At 50.5% G+C, this 15,192-nt stretch overlaps 1 protein-coding gene across 4 annotated transcripts in view; it reads right to left on the bottom strand.

Moving 5' to 3' along the window:
- TRAK1 (trafficking kinesin protein 1) overlaps positions 1-14,848 on the bottom strand; it is a 157,902-nt gene extending 143,054 nt beyond the window's left edge. For 2 of the 4 annotated variants that reach the window (XM_053930403.2, XM_053930404.2), the window contains exon 1: positions 14,330-14,846. The gene's annotated coding sequence lies outside the window, so the exon portion shown is untranslated. Of the gene's footprint in view, positions 1-14,329 lie in introns of all 4 variants that reach the window. The other 2 variants (XM_053930402.2, XM_053930410.2) reach the window with 2 other exon arrangements.
- Between the last annotated feature and the right edge of the window lie 344 nt (positions 14,849-15,192).

Raw genomic sequence — 15,192 nt, 5'->3', positions numbered from 1 at the left:
TGAGACCAGGATGCCTCCACTGTGTCTGTGGTCCTGGGAAACTTTAACCCCGTGGTCCTTACTAACTGTTCGCCAACAAATTGCCGTATTTTGCCGTGTATAATGCACACCCACGTTTTTGGCCCAAACGTTCAGGAAAAAATATCTTCCATTTTAATTCTTTAATTCAATTTTTTATTTATTTACACTTAGAAACAAAACTAATTATCATATTCCAGGGTATTATTTTGCATACAGATATCGTTATTGCTTTCTAACATTACACTTTTAACACATAAGCATAAATAAAAGAATTAAAAACATTTATATAGATATGGAATTAGTACTACCCATGTATAATGTGCTCCCTTATTTTTCCCTCAAAAATTCGGGCCAAAAAAGTGTGCATTATACACGGCAAAATGCGGTGCATATAAAGATTCTGAACAGAAGAATTGCTGATTTTGTAAGTGCTTTCTGATGTTAAAAATTCCATTTGGAATGTAAGCGAGGTCTAAGTCATCCAGATTCTTCTCTGCCCGGCCCCTCAACCAAGGCCAGGTGTCCGGAGCCGCTGCCCAGGGCCTGCACCAGTGCCAATCCCTCGCCACTCTCCCTGCTTCCCTCCTGCTCCCATACCCTGGCCCTCTGCACAGCAGCTGGGGGGCCCATGAAACAAGTAAATCGATTCCTGTCTCTCCCCTGCTCAGACTCCTCCAGCCCCTCCTTCCAACACAGTCAGATTGTAATGTCAACTGACCACTGCCGGCAGTGGGACGCAGGCCGCACCGACATCCGAGATATCCGACATCCCCCTCGTGTGCATCCACCTCCTCTCCAGGGGCTTCCTGCGCTCCAGCCGCCCTGGGCGTCTGGCAGGCATGTCGACACTTGCTGTCTGCTTTGCAAAGAACAGTCTGCCCCCTGTTTCCCAGGGTTCTCCACCCCCACCCCATTATTAGTGTCTGCTCGCCCATAGCCTCCCTAAACACGCCCTTGTAGCACCCTCCCTCCCCCCACCCTCCCTCCCACCCATTGCGGTCACTACCTGGCTCTACATCAGACATGTGCTACTCTTTTCTGTGTCTCTCCCCTTCCCCAGACCTGGACGCTCTGACTGACTGTCAAACCTCGATGCTTGGCCCAGGGAAGCCACTCCACACATACCTAGCAACTGTTCCAAATTGATCTCCGCTCCCATTCTGCCAAGAAGGCCCTGACTCCCACCAGAGGGGACTCTTACCTGCAGAAGACCTATGAATTCATAACCCATGTGTTTGCAGAAGAAGCATAAACCACTCGGCAAACACACTAGGATGCAGCAGGTCTGCAGGCTGACCTGTGTGTAGCCTGGAGCTCTGGCCCCTGCGCCCACCAGCTGGGGCTGCCACTGTGAGAAAGGCTTCCTACTTAATCCTTCCCCTCCTTCAGATAAAGTCAAGTTAGGGAGATGGGGGGAAAAAAAAGTTGTTCCTGCTTTTCTTTCCTAATCTCTGAATTAGCAGAGAAATCAGTGTGAAAAATTAGCCGCCCAGTTCAGCAGCTCTCTTCTCATGCTAATCTCACGCTATTCTTTGGCTTTTGGATGCTTTAACAATCTTTTTACAGCCAAATAATATTTAAAATCCAAAAGAGAATTTTTTCTAAAATTCTTATATTTTCTTTCTTTTGAAGAAAAATGCCCGGGTTATAGAAGCTTTTCTGAAAACCACTCCTGACCATTGTAGCAATTATTAGAGGATAAATGACACTAAGGTAGGCGTGCATCGCTTCACTATTTTTCATAAAAATATGGTAATTTTGTGTCATAGCTACCAAGTTAGTGTAACTGTGTAAAAATATCAGCAGCTTGAAATAAGCAGTAGGAAACTTCTACAAGGAAGCTTGCATTACTCTGAGCTTTAAAGAATAGTGAGGTCCGATCACATTATAGCACGTTTCCTGTAGAAAGTCGGTCCCCCAGAACAATGGAGTCAGTCTGACATCGACTGTACTTTGTGACTGCCAGCGGCGCTGTGGGTCACTGTGAAAACGAGGGTCCAGGGAAAGGCCGCATGGAAGCTTACTGATAAAGGCTGATCAGCGAGATCCAGGACAACCGTGGGGAGAGAGGTCATCAGCCAAACCAACAATGCACAAACCACGTGTAAAAATAAACAAAAGTAACCCCTGTCCCTGGCCTGCTCGGCAGTTTGTTGAGGTTACAGTGGCCCTAAGGCCACACGGCTGTGCCACGAAAGCGAATCATGCTGTTTAAAACAGGCGCTCATCCAAACAGTCTCCAGCGCGTGGTCACCCTCGGACTTACCTGCACTCTTTGTGTTTTCTAGGAAGTGGAAACGTTGAGGTTCCCTGTTCACCCCAAATGGGCAAACTTGCCTCATGTCCCACTAGGTCCTCTTCTACTTCCACATGGGGTTAAATCAAAAGGGCCTCAAAGGAGAAAAAAGGAAGTACGAGAGGGAGGGAGGGGGGTGAGAAGAATGCAGACACAGAAAGAGGAGAGAGAGAGAGCAGAGAGAGGAAAACAGAGACAAAGACGAGGGGGAGAAGGCACATAGAGAAGAAACACAGACAGGAGAGAGGGAGAGGCAGAGAAAGACAGAGAAAGACAGAGAAAGAAAGAAAAGGAAAAAGTTCATGGGAAAAAAGTAGGGCTGTGCTTCACGGCAAAGCTATTTGTTCCCAAGTGGCTCTTTTTCCACGTACTGTATTAGACCATATGTGGGAAGTGAACAAGGCTGGAACTGGGCCTAAGAACATCTGCCCAAGACTTTAACAGCCCCAATAATAGCACAGCTGGTGTCCCCAGCCTAATGAGCTCACCACCCATGTGACCACTCCTTCTCCAGCAGCTCCTCCAGAGAGAGGAGGGGCTTGGCCCAGGGCAGGGCCCACGCCGCCCTCTGGCCTCCCCAGGCTCCCTGGCTCTGTTGCCTCCACTGCCCCCTTCCCCCTTTTCCTTACACCACCCCCAGCCACCTCCCCGAGCTACATGGCTCTGAACCAGCCGCTCTGAACAGGGACGTTCTTCACGTGAAAGGCAAATACCAGAAATAAAACACAGGGCATCACTAGAGACCTTCTAGACATTACGAGGATCAGAGTGAAGCTAATAAATGTAACAGCTTTGACGACACAGACAAACCCCTCAAAATACACAACTTAACCAAAGCGAACACAAAGAAAAGATCTGAACGGAACTGCCAATGAGAATCCACACGCAAGGAAAGGCCAGCAGGCCGCCAACAGTGCCCTGCTGCCGGGGTACAGGGTACAAGGTGCCGCCAGGGGCCCTGGGGACTCGGTCCGGGGATGACTGTCTCTGACAGGCTGTCAGGCAGGCTTGACGTCCCCACTGACCACTGCCTGTTGCTAGGAGGAAACCATGCTGCTCAGCCAAACGGGAAAGGGGTGGGGGATGTGAACAGACATGTGGGGTTTACAAAGTTGGGAGGTTTTAACCCTTTCCGGGATAATTGTTTGAAACGTATTCCCATCGCTGTACGCTTTTAAAAGCCCTCTAGCACTTAAAGAAACTGCACCTCGGCGTCAAGAAGGGAAAGGATTTCAGCTTTGAGGGGAAGCGGAAAGTGATGGGGAAGAGACCCCAGTTAGCACTGATCCCGTATCCAAAGCAATTGGAAGAGGAGCTGAAAAATCTGGGATCTCTCTCTCAGTCCGGGCAACACATGCTGACCCCGAGGAAGGGCCAAAGGGACATGACACCTGGGCTTGCTTATTCACCGGAAAAAGACAAAGCCCCATTTCTGAAATCACACTTGGCCACATGGGTGTGTTTGGTCAGCATGCAGTAAAAATCCAGTAGGAAATTGCTGAATTCTACCCCTGCGTGCCAGGTCATTGTAACGATTACCAAACGGTGGGCAATCATTAACTTTTTTTTACGGCTACAGATTGTTTCGCACTAAAGACGAGGTGTTTCTACCTCGTTAAGGCCACCAATAAGTTATCTAAGACTTGACAACCTCCTGTTGTAACACCAGTACCACTCCTGCTGTAAGTTAAGATGCCACTGCAAAATTCACAAAAGCTTAAAGAGCAATTACTGTATTTTAAGGACTGTAAGTACTTTTTTTACACAGGATTCCCTTCTGTTGGAACGTTTGATACACTGAGGAGAATCCTATCTAAGACACAACATAGTTGTTTCCATTCCCAAAACACTAAAAGCATTAACATGGTCCATTTCTATTTCGGTCTTTGTCAACCTTGTCCTTCCACTGTCACTCTTGTTGGGCCATGTCCCCAGGTCAAGTCTATGGGTCTCAAGTCCTTGACAGTCCTCCTGGCTCCATCTTTGGGCCCACAACTGCGCCTTGCCAGGTCACACCGGAGCCAGAGGCAAAAGGAAAATTCCATAACACCAACCCTGTCTTTAATAAAAACATTGCTATTGTGTTCATCATATATTTTTTTGCATTCGTTTTTAAATAATGCATTAAGTTATTTATCTTGATTACTTAAATTTGGGGACAATAGTTCTGTCCACCCCCTTAAATTTTGTACCTTAGGGGCCTCAGTCACTTCAGTCCAGTCCTAGCTCCAGCCCACATAGTAAAGGATGCACCCTGGTGAAATCAACGCGCAGGCTTCACTAACTGCCCCAAAGGCTGGACACGAGCCTCCTGAGGAATGATTTACGGGCACTGTGGGTATTAGAAATGACTCCATGGGGAGAATGAGATGAAAACCACAAATTGGAGCACAATTAAACTCTGTAGAACAAATATTTTATGTCATGTGGCAATAAAATCTAATAGTTACCAAATTAACTAGAGTCTTTCATTATCTTATGCATTCAGTTCTAGTAATTTTATTTATATTACACCACGTACAGTCAATACCCCTCATGAGTGACCACAACTGTTCTGATACTTATTACAGGACAGTTGCGTCTGTTCCGAGCTTCCTGATAATGAAATCACCCAGAATACACTTTTGTGTCTGGCCTCTTCCGCTCAGCATTTTGCCTGTAACTTTCACCCATTTGTTGGATGGATTCATATTTCTTTCCTTTTTATGGCTGAGTAGTATTCCATCGTATGGACATACCACAGTGGTTGATATGGTCAGCAGTCAATGGACATTTGGGTTTTCCCAAATGGGGCTATCACGGGTAAAGCTGCTGTACACAGCCCTTGTCTCTGCTGTGTATCAGCCCAGGAGCGAATCACTGGGTCATAACGTATAGGTTCAGCTTCAGTAAAAATTGCTAGTTTTCCAAGTGGTTGGTCTTCTTTCTATGTGATGCATAAGGCTTTCTGTTGTTCCAATCCTCACCCCAAACCGGTATTGTTAAATTTTTATTTTATCCATTCTCCTGGGGCTACAGAGGTCTCTTTGCTAAAACAAGTGATCTCAAATTCCCCCCCAATTTTACCATGATTCTGTAACTCTGACGGTACAAACCGTAAAACCTCAAGTAAGATGTGTAAGAATCACAAGAAAGTAGAGTAAAAATCCCTAATTCTGAGCTCACTAATTTCAGAACTCATAGAACATGGACACCTGTGAGACAAGCGTACGTGACACTTGACAAGGGGCCCTGCAAACGTTCGTGAACTCTGTGAGAATTCTTACAGTCAAGATGCTTACAAAGTTAGGCCAGTGTCTCTTCTGAACCGTGGAAAACAGCAATTAATTCTACAAATGTTTGCACACCTATACTAGGTATAAACAAACCCAAAGGACGTTTTCGCCCTCATCTTACCTGGCCTCTCACAGCAGAGTGACCCCGTGAATCCCCACGCTTCACTGCAAGAATGCTCTCTCTTCCCCAGCACTGCCGGTCTCCTCCTGGCCAAACTCTGGTCCGGCCTCCGTGAATTCTCCTGCACAGGATACCTCTGCGGTCTCCATGGTATACAGCCCAAACCCTCACCTCACACTCGAACCTCTCTCCTGAGTGTCAGGCCCAGATGTCCCATTGCCCTAAAAATGCATCTCCACTTGAAAATTTCACAAGCATATGAAACCCAGCACATTCAAAACAGGACCCTCCAGGTCCCCCGCCCCTGCACAACTGAGTTATGCTCATCCAGTCTGGAATATCAGACGCATCCTCCACTCCACTCCTCCCTCACCTTACCTCCATCTCTCCAAAGAGCAAGCCTTAGCTCCTCAACATCATTCAAAGGGACCCGCTTCTTTGCATCCACACCATCCTTTACTACCTCAGCTGAAGTCTTGCCCCTCTCTCACCTGCAGGAAAGCCAGAGCTTCCCCTGTAGGTCTCAGTCATCCTGGAGGTGGAGGAGACCTGGGACCACACTGGGGCACAAGGTGAAGCCAGCTGCCTCTCCCCTGACACCCCCACCTGCCGTGGGCCTTCTCTTTGGAAACTTAGCAAACTGCATCCTTTTTTCCAGCCTAGTGACCAAATGTGGATGTAGCTTCCAGTCTGTGAGGGAAATTCTCAGACTTGATTAGGCTGATCGTTCCCTGGCCAAACAGAGAAGTCAGTATACCATACAAGATAGAAGTCTGAGTATTTATTTTCTTTATCTGTTTCCATATGAGAATCCTGTCTCTTCTAGTATCAAGCGACAGCCTAGCTAAAAGTTTTTTCAAGGAACATTCAGTAATTGCTCTGACATTCCTCTGGTGCTTGTAACTTCTTTTAATAATAGAAGCTATTTTCCTACATTCCGAGTGCACTATAAACCCATCTACTGCATTAGTCAACATTCAAGTCTATTTTCCCAATGATGACGCATACGTTGTCACGCCTTTTATCGTCTGTTGTAGTAGTAGGATTACTTGCTCGTTTTCTCCAATAGAAAGACATGTTTTCCAATACTTAACACCAAACACTTCTTCCACAACAGACTTTGGAAATGTTTCGGTATTTGTGTCCAAACATCAAGTCCAATGCCTTAGAATCCTTGCAAACACAACCCTCTCTCCTCAAAGCCAGAGGAGGAAACTTAGTTGTCAGGTGAGCACAAACCATAGCCCACATCACTGTCTGAGGTCATGGGGAATAGGCCCGTTAGCATCATAAAAGCGAAGGCATGGCCCAGGAGATGTGCTCCAAACTTGTTTGTGGACCAGTGAATCAGAAGGAGTTCGATAACAACAACAGTAATAATAACGGCTGACAGGAAGGCTCCCTCTGAGCCAAGCACACCCGTTAGTCCATGTCATTCTCTCCATAACCATAGACGTTATGACAACACAGGGTGATGATGAGTCAGGATCTCTCTGTCATAAACAGGAGTCCTTTGCGTGGCTCAAAACTGACAAAGCTCCAGTCTCAAAAGGGAAGATTGGAGCGTGGCTTCAAACACATCGGTAGCGTGCTAAATCTGGAGGTTTTTATCTTTTTAATGAATGAGTGAGAAGAAGGCTGCACCCCATGTGGGTACATAAAACAGACCTGACCCATTCCCGCGCTTTTATTCCAGCATTATTTAAAACATATTCTGGGTGCAAGGGGGGCAATGAGTTCCCACCTCTGGATGATGCTCTTTCCTTCTCCACTAGGAAAGCCAGTCAGCCAGCTGCCTCAGGACCTCTGCGCCCATACGAAACACTCACAGATGCAGCACCAGTGAATCAGACACACAACAAATGGCTCGTTTTCCTGCCCCCCACCTTTTCTCTAAGTCATTACACTGCTCTTCCTGAATCACAGGTTTGGGTTTCGTCTGCTTGTTCAGTGTTTTTCCTCCCTTGGAAGAACGCTTGCCAGTTCCGACTTCCCAACGTGACAAGAATCTGCCTGCGCCTTTAGGTTATTAAGTAACCCTCCGATTTTCTCCCCAGGTTTGAAACTCTGCAAGGCCCTGACCTCATAACTCCACCACCAGATCTCTGCACAGGTCAGACCACACAATGCCTCCGCCCAAAGTCAAGGTTCAACAGTCAAACCAAGTTTACTCTTAGACCCCTGCATTCAGAGTCACAAGACGTAATGTGCTGTGTGACTGAGCTGCCCTTCTACTGTCATCCGTCTGAGTCCCCAACTCACACTCCAATTTCCACTCAAAGCAAAAAAGACGTGGCTGTGAAGAAGGAAAGGAAAAACCTTAAACAGACCCTAAAACACAAGCGGCCTGTAGAAACCTTATATATCTATGCCCCACCACTGTTACTAAATGAATTAATTACTAAATAAATTAAATGTGATGCCCATCCCTGCCCCCTGAAATTAACAGGCAATCGGGAGCAAAGGTTGAAGTTGCTCCTGCTATTTCACAGAACGCAGGGAGAAAAGTGACTCAAAAGAAGTAACCACGTCACACCAGTGAGGATGCCTGTCATCCAAACTACAGAAAGTAACTAGTGTCGGCGAGGATATGGAGAAACTGGAACCCCTGTGCGTTGCTAGGAGGAATACAAACTGGCAGAGGCGCTGGGGCAGACAGCAGGGTGATTCCTCAGAAATGAGACATAGAAAGACCACAGGATCCCGCCACTCCATTTGTGGGTACAGACCCCACAGAAGCAAATGCAAGTCCTCACATCTTCGCACACCCGTGTTCACAGATGCATTCGTCACCAGAGCCAAAAGGCTGAAGCAACCCGCAGGTCCGCCGAGGGATGAATGAATAAGCTGGCAGAGACACACAGCGCCGCGGTATTTAGCCTTAACAAGAAATGAAAGTCTGGTGCAGGCTACCACATGAATGAACCTTGAAGACATTCTGCTACGTGAAATAGGCCATCACAGACAGACAGATGTTGCATGACTGCTCTTATGTGGGAGGTCCCTGGAGTGGCCGCGTTCATGGGGACAGAAAGCGGAATGGAGGTCGTGTTTCAGCTGGGGAAGAAGAACAAGTCCTACAGACGGACGGTGGTGGTATTTGCCCAACAGCATGAATGTGCTCAGTGCCACAAAACTGTACACTTCAGTAAATTTTATGTTACGTATATTTCACCACTATTTTGTCTAAAGAAATAAGATGGTCACTGCATTCGAGAGTTTCTTTCATCTCTCCGACTGGGGGACTTGGATGCCCCAGGGGGGAAAAAAAAAAACAAGAACGGGGGAAAAAAAAAACAAGAACTGGACAAAGACAGGTTACCTGCTCTCTCCCCCGAGGGAGGTTATGGACGGAGCACAGCAGGGTGCGAGCTCTGCACCTGCTGGGAAAGCAGGAGGGAAGAAGAGAGGGTGAGGAAGAGGTTCCATCCACTGGGGTCAAGTCCACTTTTCCCCTCCATCTAACTTCTGCCTGTCACTCTATCTTGTGCTCTCCCGTATTCACAGGGCACTTCAGGTTTGCTCAACAAAGAGTAGGTGGGTGAGTGGGTGGATGCTTCAACTGCTCAGCTAGACTTTGGGGAGAACTGTCTTAGTCACTGTTTTGGCTTATTTTTAAGAACTCGTAACATCACCGAATGTCTGAGGTGTGTGTGTTGGGTTTGGGAGGGTGAACAACTGGCTGGATTCTGGACTGATGTAGAATGACAGGTGTCCCCTCCCTGGGCCCTCCCAGTTCATAGTTCACTGCACACGATTTAATGAAGGGAAGAAGGGGGTGCTGGGGAGGCAATGGGTTTGGCAGTCTTTGCAGAGAAACCCTGGCCCCTTTCCTTTCAGTAGAGGCAAGAGGCTGCACCAACTTCAACACCAACTCTCCCAAGCAGGGCAGGGGCAAGAGAGTGGGGACCACCGGCTCCTCCCCACGCATGCAAAGACCAGCCCTGCGCCTCAGAAGAGAGCGTTCTGTACGATCACAAAGGAGTGTCTGAGCGTTAACACCCGCTGGGGATGGGTTTAAAATGCAGACACAGATTTGGCAGGTCGGGACGGGTCTGAGGGTCTGACTCGCTCCCTGCCAGGCGTGCTGAGTAGTGAGGCCTTTTCCCTCCTGCGATCCGCTGGAGCCAGGACAGAGGGACCGAGAGTCAAACAGCCACAGTCGCAGTGCCTCTCTCAGAGCCATCGCTATCTTCCCATGGCCATTCTCCGCACAGACCACGGCCACTTGGCTCCATCATGAACCTGGACCCTTAGCCGCTTTGGCACAAACAGCCCCAGCGTCTGCAGTTACTCCCTCTGTGTCTGTCTCATCACATGGAGGACAACAGATGCCCCTGGAGGTCAAAGAAATGTCCCCTCCCCACACCCCACGAGAAGTTTCCCAGTGGTCCTCAGACAAAAAAAAAAATCAAGGATGGCTTCCGCGCTCATTGCTCACCTGCTCCTCCTGGTTCAAATTCATGAGTCAAGTATACAAGTGAAGCCAAGCCATGTCCGGCATTCTAGAGGGATGTTTTACGTTACCGACCACGTCCCCAAACTGGAAACGATTTGATAAGGCCCGCCATAAACACAGGCAAGCCGGCACTAGATCACGCCTCCTCTACATTTTGCCAAATTTAAAAACTGAGAGCCAACAGAATGCTGCCGTCAAAGCAAACCCAGGCCCACAGCATATGCGGGTGGTGTTACAGAATGACCTGGAAGGTCTTCTTGATTTTATTAAAGCAACCAGAGAAACTGATGGAGAATTCTAAAATCCTACGGTTCTCCACATGCACGGATGCCTTTTCTCTCTGCACCTGGAGAGAGAAGGAAAAACTCCAATCCCGTACCCCTATCAAACACAGGATTTGCTCACAGCTAACCGGTGTGGACACAGGTGACAACGGCATTTCTAAGTCAATGCCATCACGCCGTCTAGTAACCACGTCTCGTCACTAAGGGGGAGAGCAGAGAAAAGCAAGGTGCTCGGAACGGTATGCGAAAGGATGCCTTTCAGGAAAAGTCAAACCATTTCACCCCCACGTTCACATTCTTTCCAACTAATTCTTGGAGGGGTAGGGGGAGCTTTCAAAGTCCCCCGCACACCCAGAGGTGGTCTTCCTTAACATCCAAATCCGGATAATTTCTACCCTGGCAGTTCTTTCATTCATTAACATTTCTTCCCGGTTTCCTTCAGGACTGGAGCATCCTTTTCCGATGTTAGTACAAAATCCATTCTGTCTAGGAAGGAGATTACCTTCTGCTTTTAAAAGTCCTGGCACGTCATCAAGTCTAGAAGTAGAAGCGACTGTAGAAATTATCCAGCTCCAAGATTCTCAAACTGGGGGCACATATGCTTGTGCTGGGGGAGCTGCCAGGGCCCCCAGGGAAAATAAGCTGCATCTTCCTGGAGTGTTTTTTCCTTTTTGACACGAGACAGCATTCAAATTATTTTTATTTTAAAACAAACAAGATGGTCCTGTGTTCTAGTCTTCATCAAAGCAATCGCTGAACAATGCTGGAAACCTCAGGCTGGGCTCCCCGGTCCCCCTCCCCAGGCTTCCTGCGGGGCAAGTTCAAGGAGCATCACTATAATCCATGTCACAGCTGAGACACGGAGGCCAGGAGAGTCCCAGGGCTGTGCATGGCCACCTGAGAAGTTCCCATTTACTAGTCTCCACCAAAGCAACTTACAGCTTCTCAGAAAAGCTCGCCACTTACCAGGTGAGGCTGGAAGCGGCCCTTCCTAAAATACTGGGCCAGAAACCCAAACAAGAACCCACCTTCCACCCCATTCTACCCTCTTGCACCTCAGGTGCAGCGTTAACAAACACATAATTAAGTGAGTGTCTCAATGAACAGTAATGCCACACAGCCTTAGAGGATGAGTGTCAAAGCCTTTCTTTACGCAGCTGCACATCACTGGGGATTCTGGGTAGCCTGGAGGCACCCAGGGCTACACAGACACTACTATTTACCCTCCCTAGGCTACAACTGTGAGCTTTTCCACCCTGCAGGTGGCCTTCATTGGGATGCACCTAATAAGAAGACAAGTCAGAACGGAGAACATTTGTTCAGGAAGAAGACAAAAGAGGGGAGGAACCAGAAGGCCCATTGAGCAGCGAGTCCCTATTCAGCAGACACTCTCTCACCCAGGACTATAAAATTTAAAGCTAAGAACCCTGGGGCAGGTAGGAGCAGTTCTCCCCGACACCTTACTCTCCTAAAAGGCGCACCCCGTCGTCCTTCCCCACAAAAGCCAAGGTGCACACGGGGTACGGATGACTTAAATACACCAGAATCCATTTTCAAAACCAGGGATCCAGGAATCATTATATATTTGAGGAGGCTGGTTGTTGTTGTAACATTATTATCCCCAAGTTTATTAAACTTCCCACCACACGCTGATAAACTACACCCCAGGAGAAAGACTTGATTTAGTATCTGCAAGGTATCAATATTTCATACCCACTCTGTGGGTTTCATTGAAGCCTTTCCCCAATGCCTTTCTCAACCGAGTCCTAAAGGGGAAAAAGGAACTGTCCCTCGTAGGAGAAGTGGCCACCTGCCTCCCTGCCCTCCTAGGCTGCTCATGGGCTGCACAAAGCAACAGAATAACCGTGTCTATGAAAACGCGGACAGCTGATGGCCCAGAGGAAGCCCCAGGCCTGCCCCTCCACCTTGGGGGTACAAGGTCAAGACCAGAGCTGAGTCATTTAACAATTAGAGACCTACTATGGGCAAGGTCAGAGGCAGGGGCTCAGAATGCCACTGCAAGAAGCAAGTCCCCAGCACATGGCAAACACTAAGATGCTGTTAGTTTGGAAACCAAAAAGAAAGTCTAGGGACTCCTTCCAATTCAAATAATGCTCTTTTATTTCACCTTACAATAAACCTGTAAGGGAGATAATTACCACTCTAATACCTCTTTATGATCCCGGGTGGGGCTTAAAGCCAACTCACAACTCACATACACAGTGTGTCGGCAGGAGACCTGAACAGCCTCACGGGTTATTCAGTCCAACTTTTACAGACAGACACTTCCATTTTAAAAACTTCCTAAGCCTTACAAACAGTCCGATGAGGCTTGGTTTTTTGTTTTGTTTTGTTTTGTTTCCTTTGGGTGGGGGGCAATCCCAGAGAAGGGAGAGCCAGGTCAGAGAGGTTAAATAAGGGCCCCAGGTCACACAGCCAGTAGAGAGAAAGAGGAGCTGGAATGTGAATCCAGGGTTCCCACTCCAAGGTCACTGTATTCTCAGAAGGAGCGTAAGCAACACAGGCAGGGTGCAGCCACTCTTCAGGGACAGCTGCGGATGGGAAACCAAATCTCACGCAGGTCCCTGGGGCATGGGACAGGAAATGGCTAGGGCCGGGGTCAAGCTGAAACCCAGCTCTTGCCACAACTGCTGCCCCTGGCTATGGCTTTCTGCGCCAGCACAGCATCCCCGAGGCTGGCTCCGCTCTCCAGATAGCTCAGTCTACACGTGTCCGGGCACCTCTGTGAAAAGGGTGAGGTCAGAGATCAAAGGACGCACCAGTGTGACCCTTCCAAACCAAGAGAGACCGAGAAACGCTCCGTCTATCCCTCCGGGTTCCGCTCTGAACCTGCCGGCCAAGCTCCCTCTCTGCCATCCTCCAATGCCAGGGGGGAGACGCCCTACCCCAGCGAAGACCGCCCGGCGCGGGGCATCGCTCAGTCTGACCACCTCTCCCTCTGCGGCTCTTGCAGTCGGAAACCGGGAAGGACCCTGTTCCTAGCTTGTTTCCCTGCGGTGTCTGCCACCAAAAGAGCACCAGGAAAAAGTCCCCGTCCTGCCTACAAACTCACAGACAACACTGACAAGGGACACACAATTGTTTAAGCAACGAAGGGTGGGTACAGCAGATCAGAACAAAACTTTACAAAAAAAAAAAAAAAAATCAGAGGCCTAACCACCCAGACTGCGGGGGCGCTGAAACCGTTTCTGCACAAGAGCGGCGAAGGGGTCCCAAACACAGAGGCTGAACGAGCCAGGGGGCACCCCGCACCAGCCCTAAGAGTGCGCAGCTGGGCTTCTGACTTGTGCTTCCCTAACTCGACTTACAGACCGCGAAACAACACCCTTCACTGCGTTTTCTTTAACCCGCCAACAGGATGACCTTGGAGATTCGAGAAGAATTCTAAAACTCAAGTCAAAAAAGTGACAAAGTGAACTTGTTAACTCTCAGCATGGAAAGGGGGAGGGTGCTAACAGCCATCTCTTCGGTCCCAGACACATTCAAACGGCACTGACATTAGCTTTGAGGGCGAATGGGAATCGGGGTGCTGCTCGTGCTCTGGGCTGGCTCAGCTCGGGGTTCTTTGAAGGTCGCCTCACTGTCACCTCGGAGTGCCAGAGCCCAGAATCCAGGCCACACGGCGTGACCAAGATGATGCCCTCCCTATAGGCGCCTGTCTGGGCCCCCGAGGGCCTCCCGCAGGTGCGGCGGGTGCAGGAGCGGCACTCCCCCCGCAGGGTCCCAGCGCGCAGCTACTCCCGCCGCCGCCACCACATCACGCGCCCACACTCCCACAACACTCGCGTCCTTCCCCAACCAGCCTCCGGGCCCGATGCGCCCGAGGCACGGGTAAGCGGACCCCAGGCTTACCCGCCAGAGGTGCACGGAGCGCGGCCCCGGAGCAGGCGCGGTCCCGGGGGCCTCGGGCGCCGAACTGCCAGGCGCGCGGCTCCTCGTTGTCCTCGGCCCGACCCCGGCCGCCCGGCGGCTCCGGTTCCCTCTGCAGCAGCAGCCGGCCCGGCGGCACCCGGGCGCACGCAGCGGGCTTCGGTTTCCGCGCCTCCTCCTCCTGCTGCCGGCCCGCCAACTTGGCGCTCGCGGGCTCGGGGTCTGGGGTCCCGGGGCGCGGGGGTCGTCGGGGTGCTGGGGGCGCTCGGTCTCCACCGCGCTCCCTCCTGCGGGCGGCCCCTCTCCAGGGGGGGCCTGGCTGGCTACGCGCGGGGGTCAATGGCTCCGGGCGCGCGAGGGCGGCGGCCGGCTGGGCCCCAGGGCGGCGGGCGGAGACGCTGCGGCGGGTGCTGACACTGATGCGGGCGCCGCGGCGCGGCCTCTCGCCATGGCTCCCGGAGGCCGGGCAGCTCGCACCTCCCCTCCGCGCTGCCGTCACCGCCCGACGCGCGCCGAGCCCTCCCCTTCCCCCGCCCAGTCGGCCGCCCCGCGCCGCCACCTGCGGGCCGCCCTCCAGGCTGCCAGGCGGGCCTGGCGCATCCCAGCCTCCCGGAGCTGCGCCCCTGGTGCCGCTCCTGCCGCAGCCTGGGGCGGCCCCTGCGCTTTTATCCGCGCTGCTGCGCATGAGGTACCCGACGAAATACCCAAATCCGGGAAAACTACTACCCCCCTCCCCCGAGCGACGATTTACTTCCAGCACTTCTCGGTGCCGGTCGAGGGTCAAAGGGGAGGGTGGGACTCGCGCCGGGACTGTTTGCAGCGAACGCAGTGGAGCCCAGGCGTTC

Source organism: Desmodus rotundus, chromosome 8 (genome assembly GCF_022682495.2).
Source record: "Desmodus rotundus isolate HL8 chromosome 8, HLdesRot8A.1, whole genome shotgun sequence".
In the NCBI taxonomy this organism is placed as follows: domain Eukaryota; kingdom Metazoa; phylum Chordata; class Mammalia; order Chiroptera; family Phyllostomidae; genus Desmodus; species Desmodus rotundus.
Note: the sequence above shows the minus strand (reverse complement) of the source record. Positions and strands in the feature narration are given on the sequence as shown.